Source organism: Triturus cristatus, chromosome 1_2, assembly GCF_964204655.1.
Source record: "Triturus cristatus chromosome 1_2, aTriCri1.1, whole genome shotgun sequence".
Taxonomy (NCBI): Eukaryota; Metazoa; Chordata; class Amphibia; order Caudata; family Salamandridae; genus Triturus; species Triturus cristatus.
The window spans coordinates 616,075,830-616,086,537 of record NC_140580.1 but is presented as its reverse complement, the minus strand read 5'-3'; positions in this window follow the sequence as shown (position 1 = coordinate 616,086,537).

Sequence of the window (10,708 nt, the reverse complement as noted above, 5' to 3'; positions counted from 1 at the left end):
CGGAAACTAGTGTTGACGAGTTTCCAGCCCATGTACTCTTCATTGCTTCCCTGTTCATTTACACCATCACAGACTAGATGGCACATTGTAGGGGCCTATCTGCTCATGCAGATAGGCTCACACATAGGGTATAGTGCACCCTGCTTTAGGGCTAAAGGCCTGTAGTAGGGGTGGCTTACCTATACTTTATGTAGTGCACAGGGCTATGTGCCATATCAACTCTTCGGATTTTACTGTATCAAAGACACATAGCCAGCAGTGGCAGACTACATAGCTTTGGTGAGGGGGCCCCTGGGGTGTCACAATCAGTGCTGCAGCCTGCGAGAACCCTCTTAAGTACCCACACCCTAGGTACTACTAGTACCATTCTCTAGGGACTTATAGGGGTAACTGAAGTTGTGCCAATCATGGTACAGTTTTGGGGAAAGATATCTGGCACTGGAACCTGTTTAGCAGGTACAAACTCACATCAGGCATCAGGCAAAAATTTGGGGCTAACCATGCAAAAAGAGGCCATTTCCTATGCTTATATATTAAACAAGCGTTAGTGGTTCTTCAGACATATTTTAATAATTCCCTTTTGTGAAGAATTACCTCTCAGATTTTAGTTACGCTGCACAGCAGATCTAGGAATGATGGACCTCTTCCTACATGCCTAGGAAGTGCTGATGATGACAAGTTAAGGAGGTCAGCAGTAGTATGTGACAGGCTTCTGGAAGTTGCTTTCATGAGGCACTTCCTATTATTTATATATCATTTTTACAAAAATAGTTTGTCACTGATTGACATTGCACCTATCTTTTTCTTCTAGTACCGCACCAGATAAAAACCTTAATAGAGGGGAACTGACCCTTGCTGTAGAAGTATTCAAAGGATCCATATGGTACATATTAGATATCTCTCCGGAGTCCGGGTACTAGGAGATGGGGTCTTTTTGTTGTGAATTGACTTTGAGTAGAGTTGACCCTATTGGTCACCATTTTCTCTTCATCGCTTTTCTTTGGTTGGTGGATTGAAGGGGGATGACCCAATCCCCACTCTCTGTGTATTAGTTTATCAGACCTAAAAGGAGATTTAGGATTAATCTTAAAAGCCCTGAGATGTAGTGAACTTAGAACGAAATTATATGGAAAGAAGGATGCTGATTTCAGCAGCACTAAGGTGATAACCAACGGTAAGTGTGCATCACATTCGTCATGTGCCCCTCTCATTTAATTCTTAACTGGCTAAAAGAGCGCAGATTAGCCTAAGAAGCAGAAACAGAAATTCTCAATGGTTGAAAGAAACAGAACATACAAAAAAGTATTGAATACAAATGATGTAATGATAAATGGCCAGTCACTTTAAAAATATGCTCCTTTAAAACATAAGTCTATCTATCGATGAGAGGTTCTAATGAAAACAATACATACTGTAGGGGCACAAATAGTTGAAAATAGAAGGGTGTGGAATCATTATGCATCTTCCTACTCAACAGCCAACGCTCCTTAGCAGTCAAAAACTTTATAGTTATCCTGTACCTTTTTTGACTTATCAAGCAGCAAACAATAAAAAAGCATGCATGTACACTCAGGACACTGAGGAAACACCATGCTAATTAGTTAGAAATAAAATGATCACAATCTTGATCAGCAAAGGGAGCAACCAAATAGAGCAATTTGAGTACTGAACCAAGGACAAACTGTAGTGTTCTCTACGGTAGCTTAAAACGTTATACCTGATCTTCTAAAGTGTGTGTCCGTCATCTAAGACATTATGAGGACTGTGTAAGTCCAAAATTATAGTCTTGAGACTGTCTTAAGCAAGGAAGAAGAGTCGTAAGTCAGTTCTAAGTCAGGACAAACGTTTTGATGCTGGCCCTTCCTTAAAACTGTTTCAGGACTGGATTAAGCTGGGGGAAATCTTGAGTAAATGATCACATATCTTCTCTAGGCAATAATGAAATAACTGGACATCTGCATAACCTGATAATCTACCCATTACAGGGACCTAGGCTTTATTATGTAGCATGTCACTGCCTGTGTCTTAAAATGGCATGCATCAACATATTGTGAACTAGACCAAGAGAAATTCTCCTTTGGGATGTTTACTTCAGTTTTATCTCATGTCCTTTGATAGGCGAGAGGGGGCAATCATGATTTGGTACATTAGAGGAGATGGGGATTACCATTCCACCTCCTCTTTTCCATAATAATAATATGTCATGTAAGGGCCAGGCATGTACTTAACCTACAGGAAGGGTACCTTAACAACCCTTATCACTGCCACACAGCTGCATAGCTTTGCCAAGGGTTCACAGGTTACCAAGAAGATTATATGTCAGTGATTTTGTGGTATGGAGAGAGATAATTTCTAGACTGATTATAATGCCTCATCTGAGAGCATAGGTTAGACGTTGGACCATAAAGACTGCATACCTGCCAGATTCCTCATGGGAGCTGATGAGAGAGTATGATGAGAGAGTATCTCTGGCCAGAAAATCCAGCTCCGGGTTAGTGTAGTGAGTCAGAATATAGTTCACCTTCTTGATTTGTGAGGCCTTAGAAGGCCTGTGATCTGTGGAGCTGCACCTGCTGGAACATTTGCTTCAAAAAGTTCAACTGAAAACTGCTTACGAATACATTTCTATCTAGAGTCAGGCAAAGTGAAATGCCTAATATTAAGCCATGCGCAGAAAATGTCTTTTAAATTTCTCCAGCTACAATGGGCAGTGTTTCCAATACCTGTGATGCAAGGAACCATAGACACCAAAGATATTACAATTTAACTACTCTGATAACTTCCCACTTACAATTACATGGCAAATATGGAACCTTTCCCAGAGAAGCCCAAATTCAATGCATAGACAACTATGTGGTCTATTCTGCTCCTACACCAAATTGTGAATTCAGAAACCTTAATTATTGTAGTCTTTCCTCTGGCACTGATTGTTCAGTAAACTTTCCTGCGTTATCTATAATTCCCCCTTCTGTTAATTGATTACCGCATTGCATTGCTTGCAAAATGGTCTGTGTGTCCTAATTTAATTTTTACATTGAATATGCTTATAAAGATGTCTGTTTACATGTTGTGTTCTTGGACTACTGACTCTCTTGCTTCAATTCCCACCTCTAATTTTGCTTCTGCCGCCATGACTAACAGCTGCTGCCTCTCTATTCAACATATCTACAAACCACGGGTGTACCTTTGAACATTCCTCACCAGAACTCCCTACCGTTTACTGCCAAACAACCTTTTGAGGTCTTCTTGGGAGCATTGTGATTATTTGTGAATTTCTTGCGAATTGATCACTGAAGTCTATTACACAAGGTATTCTGCTTTAGTCCTTTAGGATTTTAGACCTAATTTGCCCCATGCACATGTGTACTACTATTGTGGGCTTCTTCCCTAACAGTGACCAAATCCATAACAATGGTGACATTGAGGGCTCTTCATGCAGTTCTTCTCTTTCATGGCCGCCTTACTTGCAAGTTCATTGTGAGCAAAAATATTTGCAACGTGGGCAATAACACAAAGTGGTAGAAAAGAAGCATCTATTTTTTTCCCAGAATTGGTTTCACCTTCACGTCTCTGACATGAAATGAAACAATTAATGTGCCAAGTCTGGAAAAGTAAGGACTATGGGAATAGAGGCAAGTGCCTCTACAGAAACCCTTAACATCTAGAATTAATACCACTGTTTATTAAATTTTGTGGCCTTCCCACTGAAACGTTCACACAATTTCTTGTCAGCCATATTGAGAGCTAGCCAACAACAACTTCCTTCCCTATTGCTCCTGCATATCGGGTTCTACAGCAACTCCAAAGAACTAGACATATAGGATTGGCTGTCAATCTTAAGTTTAATTTTGAAGCTCTTTGTGCTTCCAAAACGTTCAAAATGTGTGTTGCAGCTGTCAAATATTGGAAAGACAACTAGCTAATATTGTAAATGCACCAGTCACCAGTTACCGATTAACATCTGGTAATGCTTTAGAGAAGTATAAAGCTTTACCAATCTATAGCTTACTATGTTTCATTCCTAGTTAAACTTGTATGCAATGTAAGTGTATGGAAGCCAACCAAATATCCTCCTCCGACCTTTTATTGGGCCATCTATAATTTCTTTAGAAACCCAGAGGAGAGACTGGATTGGAGGGTGTCAAGCCTCTGTAGTTTCATCTTGTTGTGTTACAGCTGCTTCTGAGCTTCAGTCTACTGCCTGGAGGCACAGGTCTACAGGTTACTCTATAATTGTCAGAATACACAAAGACAGACATGACTTTTGTACTTCCCAGAACTGGCATCCTCAGTACTATATAACGTTGCTGTCCATTTTTGAACGGCATATTGTAGAGCAGGCGTCTCCTCGATCGCGGGCTACCAGTAGCTCGCAGAAGCCTTCAGAGTAGCTCCCCGCCTTCAGTTAATTTTTAACTAAGAACTACAGTAAATTTGTTTTCCTTCGAAAGTTAAGGAAAGACTTTGTTTATTTTACATTATCAGGCTGCAGATAGAAGACCCTGAAAATGAGCAGTGCTCAACTTAGATTTATGACCCATGTGGATCTAAGTGGTTCAGAACTGAAGCACTAAGGGGCAGATTTACAAGCCCCTTGCGCCACTTTTGCGTCACTTTTCCCATGTTAAAAATGACGCAAAAGTGGCGCAAGGGGCTTGTAAATCTGCCCTTAAGTGTATTTAACTTTTAATTGGAGCATGAGAACTTATATTTCTGAGTGCTTTTAAATGAGACAAAATTAAGAGTTAAACTAATGATTAAGTTGACTCTTCATTTCAATTTCTCCCTTTTCAAATTGTCACACTCACAAACAGCAGGTATGGTGCACCCAGTGACTGGTAGACTAAGTGACATATTTATAACTGAATAATACCTTCATTTTCTTTTAAATGGGAGAATTTTCAAGGCAAGAAAAATGTTTCCATGAAACACTGTCTTCAAGTTGTTCTCTACTTTAAATTAATCGAATTAAGTCCTTTTATTTTTTGAAGCATGTTTCTTCACATTTAAACAAATTACTGTATTCTCCTGTTATAAATATGGTGCCCTGTCTACAGGCCACTGGGAGTAAGATGCCTGCTGTTTGTAAAGATACATTGACATTAAAATGATGAACATAAAGTTAACTATTCAGTTGAATTTTTTACAATTTCAAAGTGTTGCATTTACACACAGCAGGCATCTTGCTCCAAGTGGCTAGTAGACATGCTACAGCATTTATAACTGAAAAATACAGCCATTTTTTTTTTCATGAGAGAAATTTATAAGTGCAGAAAAATGTTCAATGAAGTACAGAAACATGCTCCTTATTATGAACATTTTTGCAGAACATTTTTCTGCACTTTAAGTTGCTCATACTAAAAACAATGGTGTTATGTTTGTGCTGTATGTGTAACGGTGCCACATATTTGAAATGGTATGTCCTATACCGCAAGTACATATGACTTAGGCTCTCAAGTCATCCAAACTCATATACCCCATTCATTTCCACCCCTGTTCATACATTCCTACAGACCATGCACTCACTGATGCACATGGTAGCCCTATCATAGCACTCCTAGTCACAGTATTTTGTTCATACCATAGTATGAGGCTCCATGGACATTAGGTTTAAAGTCAATGAAGCTAGGGAGGGGGTGTCTGGCAACAATGCATGGGTTACTTGGCCTTCAGTAGTTTACAACGATTTTCACTGTTTGGAAGTAGCTCTCATTACAGTAAAGGTTGGAGACCCCTGTTGTAGTTCATCACTTGGTTATACATAGATGACCAAATGGCACTCTATACAGCACATTCTTTATCTACATCCTGTCTTCCTTCAATTCTCCTGGTAAGAAAACATAGACCATCCAACACCTGTAATACTGAGACAAATGAAAAAGAAATTCAAATCCAATACTATACGTCCACATCCAAAGATGCTCATTGTGACAAATATTTCAACCTAAGACATGATAATGTCAACGTCAAACTCTTGTTCTCTACAACTGCCACCATCGCATGGGAAAAAATGTAAGATTCGCTCATGTAGCTCCCTGTTCATAATGATGCCCAGAATCTTTCTATGTTATGTAAGGAGTCAATATTTTGCCGTTCAAACCCACTTTTTGAGTAGTTAGGAATACTCAGTTCTCCCTTTTTCTCTGCCTTCAATATTATTGTACACTCCTTTTTTCCTAATGTTTACTTAGGTCTAATCCCACTGTTTCCTTATTTATTTATTTTATTTGCAAAATTTTAAATATCGCTGGCTAGACCCGGAGGTATCAGAGCGCTTTACATGAAGATCAGTGAGTTACAGGTTCCATAATTACATCAACAAGCATAGACATAGGAGAAAAGAAAAAAACATGAGATTACTCAATAATGTGAGATTATTAGTGCATACACACGTTTTATGGGGAGTGAAGAGGTAGAGGAGGAATGGTAAACAGGGGTAGGGAATGCAGGTAGGAAAACACAGAGGGGAGGCAAGGAAAACGATGTCCGATGACCGGCTGGGTAGTTGCCGGCCAAGGGGTGAACCGGAGCCAAGCTCCTCTATAGCTGCAAATGCCAGCTCCACCGGGCATCAGCCAAAGTTGCTCGGGCACCCCAGTAAGTACAGACAGTCTTAGTTTGTGCCCAGAGGGCATCAGTAAAGTTCCATCGAGAGCACCAGTCACGGTGTTGCTGGTAAACGCCGTCCGCCTCATCCTCCAGCAAACCCCCAGGTCAAGAGTGCAGAGAGGAGAGGTGGGAGGGACAGTTCCAAAGTCTGTAGATCTTCCCCATTCCCAGCAGTAGTGGTGAGTGTTGGGCATTAGAGAAGGATCCCAGTGGTAGGGGGACCCTGGGTGCTTCGGAGTACTCCTCCCCTACCTAATCCAGTGCATTCTCCCTGCATACTACTGCAGCCGTACCTCTCTCGGAAGCTCCGCTGGGCGCTCCTCTGTCACGGCATAGATGCGGTCATCTCCTTCTCTTCAGCTGGCCCCCCCACCATATCTCTCCTTTGTGGGGTTTGTAGCACGCCCTTGTCTGTTGTCTTGCTGCCCCCCTGAAACTTTCCCAATGCGTCATTCCTTAAGGCTTGCTGAGTTGAGGCTCAATAGTAGGGGGGTCGCTTTAGGGGGCCATCTTAGGGTGCAGCATCAAGTGGTTGTCTCTTCATCTTCCAACTGAAGTGGTCAAAACTGTTTATGGCAGGTTTGGGCCTGGGACCCCTCCGGAACCACTCCACCTTTTCTGAGGGACTCGTGGGGAGCCTACAGTGTCGTAGTTGCAAGGGAGAGAGATGGCCGCCATTTTAAGAGCAGGCGGGATGCCTCCGGTTTCCTTCTCCACTCACTCAGTAAATTTCTTGTGGGGCCACCTTCACTCCCGCAACATCTCTCTGAGGAGTCAGGGACCCGGTGGTCACATTGTCCATAAATCGAGTGAGGCGGGGACACGATCCTCAGGGGCTCAGTGGGAGGCAGTCTGGAAAATGAGTCATTCGCCTCTCCAAGGGGGTGCAGATTGCAGCAACTAAAACCCTGAAACCACAAGAGGTGCGAGGGGAGGTGCCGGGGCGCACCTCAACCCCACACGGTGGACGGCGGCCTCTCTTAAAAAAACACAAGCGCCGCAGATCCCAGGTGGAAAACATATATGAAAACCAAAATCCAATATTCAGGGAAACGCGCGTTAGGCCCTGCTGGGAGTTCTCCTCCGAGAGGGTGCTACGTCCGTGATGAAATGGAACAACCATTTGTCTTGCAGATGAATTTTGAGGAGACTGAATCGCCCGATGCTGGGTGATTGAAACTGCACAAAAAGTGGATCCGGTGTGTTTATTTCAGGCTGCAGGGGTCGCCGTTCCTTTCATGTCACAATCACGCTGGCTCTACTCTAACGCGTTTACTGCCACTCACAATTACAGGCGTCAGGATCTGGGGAGAAAATTACGTATCCAATGGGGGTCCCCTGTGGGTGAGGGGGCTGGTACAGGACCGGGGGGAGAGGGGACTGAACTGGTAAATGAGAAATGTGAGCAGTGTCGGGGTGGTCCCACGATCCCGAGCCCCGAGGAGCTGCCTTCCACTGAGGTGGCCGAGGAGAAGATGCGAAGCTGGTGTAGTGAAGATCGTTATCCACATATGTACAATGCTAAGTTAGCATAACCGCGTTAGATGTTAGAAAGCCATCTTGCCGCTTTTGCTGCTTTTGCAAACGACACTGTAGTCACATGTTATTAAATTGAGAAATGCTTACTCGACTTTGCTTCACATGAGAACTGTCTGTTGTTAACATCCCAAACAGTGAGCAGCGACCTTGGTCTGTACACAGTGTAAAAGAAACAGTCTGGGTCGCTAGACGGTGCATGTTGTTGAGTTCAGGTTGATCGGCCCACTAGTTTAGCCATAACACGCACGCAGCTGCAAATACCTGAAAGTCGAGTGCTTTTAATATTGCAGTGTTACATGTTTTCATTACATTCGGAAGAAGAGCATTCCTAGGAGCAGAGCATAGCTGATCCTGTGATGTGAACTCTCTGAGCTGATCTTTACGGTATGGGGTTCCCCATTCAAGCCTAGAGACCTTTCATTAGTCTAATAATACTATTAGTGTGTTAGAGAAAGGAAGGTGGCTTAGATCCACTGTCATTTTAGTATGATTACTCCTTTCATTTTCTATGGTATTGTAACTATGCTGATGGTTTTGATTTTAATCGTTTGTCTGCTAATGTTAGCCAAAGTGCTGCATCTTAGGACACGAGGTTTATAAAATAAACTCTTTAAACTTTTACCGTGTCTCTGTTTATTCTGTTGTGGACTGGTACGAGAATAATTACAAAAAGGTATTTCTGATTCCCACCATTCCTGAGAAATATACTAAGTCGCTTGTTCTGGGTTGTCTATACATTGGGACCGCCGAGCTAAACCTCGGATAACGAATGGGACACTGATGCTGGCCGGAAAAGGGTTTCTGGGTTCTGAGGTGAGTTTTTGGTACACCGCAATTCACTGAGGGCCTGGGTTCCTGCGCATAGTTCTGCGCATAAGCAGTATCCCTGCAACATGGCGCACCTAACGTTTGGTCTATTGATTTGAGACACCTTAGTAGTGCTTGTATTAGTCCACTACACCCTCACTCTGGTTTCCGGATAACGGGAGTGACGGTTTAACCTACCTGTATTTCGACTAAATAGGTTCCTTCAAGCTTGATCATTAAAAAGGTTATTTAATCTGAACCCTAGTGCTGCTAATATACTGTAGATGTACTGTTTGTGTCCTAATGGTGGTCGATATTCCAGCTCATAGCCGGGCACCCCTGAAACATCATCTGGCGCAGTATGGGGTGCCGGACGAAGGTATGGCTGTGATTTTTGTGGTAAGTGCCGATGCATTGTTTCCATTTGAGTTGTTCTACTCTTGGGTTACTTTGCCGGCGGTGAGTGAAGACGATGACACGTTCCACACCTATACTGCCACGCCGCTACCAGCCAACTATACGCCTTATAGGGCTCAGGAAATTCCTATTTCTGCCTGGCAGCATAGCATTTGGTGTAATGGCGCCCTTCCCCATGCGGTTATACCGGCGAGAATGGGCCCTTTGTCGATTGCAGGGGCCACATGGTCGGTACTGGCCGGATATATGCCTCATCCCCGCTATCTACAGGTGACGGTGGCTGAGTTGCGTGTACTTCACACTGCCCTTATTACAGTACATAGGGCTTTAGTGCAGTACGTGTCTCGCAACGTGCAGGTGGGGGCAACTGCTGTTGCGGGACAACCGACGGACCACCACGCGGTGGTTATTAGTCCTGTTATGGTTAATTCGGTTGTGGGCAAGCGCCCCCAGAATAGGGATGATTTCCCTTATTGGCTTGCTGAGAAATGTGACCAATTGGAAGCGGTTTATCCGCATACGACTCCTGTGGAAAAACACAGGATCCTTACCATTACTTTGCCGAAAGACTTAGTCCCAGATATGGCCGATTGTGAAAACTGGGGTAAGGTCTTTGCTGCGACATACTCGAAGTGCTTTGGCACTCCGTCTGTTGGTACTGCCCTCCGGAGAATCACGGTGCGGAGGCTGCCGTGGAATTGGGAATGCGGCTTGTTGGTGTGTTCGATGTGGTTGCTACCATGATACTGGGCAACCTCAAAGGAGATGCTATGCAATTCCAAGTGCTTAATAAATTAGACGCGGTGAACGAAGACGACAAGCCGAGGGAATTCGCGAAAATTATCGCGAACGTCTATAAACAAGTTGGTCGTAGCGCTTTAGGTGTTAAACCAACTGTGAAGAATCCTGATTTAATACAGCAGACTAAGGCAAACTCGTCTGGTAAGGACGAACGCCCTAATTTTCCAAAACAAAGTTGGAGGGCGAAAAAACAGGAGAAGCAGCAACAGAAACAGGGGTCTCGTCCTGCCTCTCCAGTACAGTCAGGTAGTGAATGTAATTATGATCTGCGTGATCGTGCTACTATTGAGTCACCTGATCGATTTCAGGTTTCGGAACAATGTTCTCCTCGTTCTTCACAGGAAACATCAGCTTCACAGTCCGGTGGCGGAGGCGCTGGAAAAAGTTGGGGTGCCCCGCAAGCACGTGAGCAGTCCTGACAGACTGACGGCAAAGGCAAGCAAGAGGACTCTGCACGTCAACGACCCCCGTTTCAGAAGAAGAAAGTTGCTGCACTGACAGCGAGGTATGCCTCAGATGGTACGGACGCAGCTTC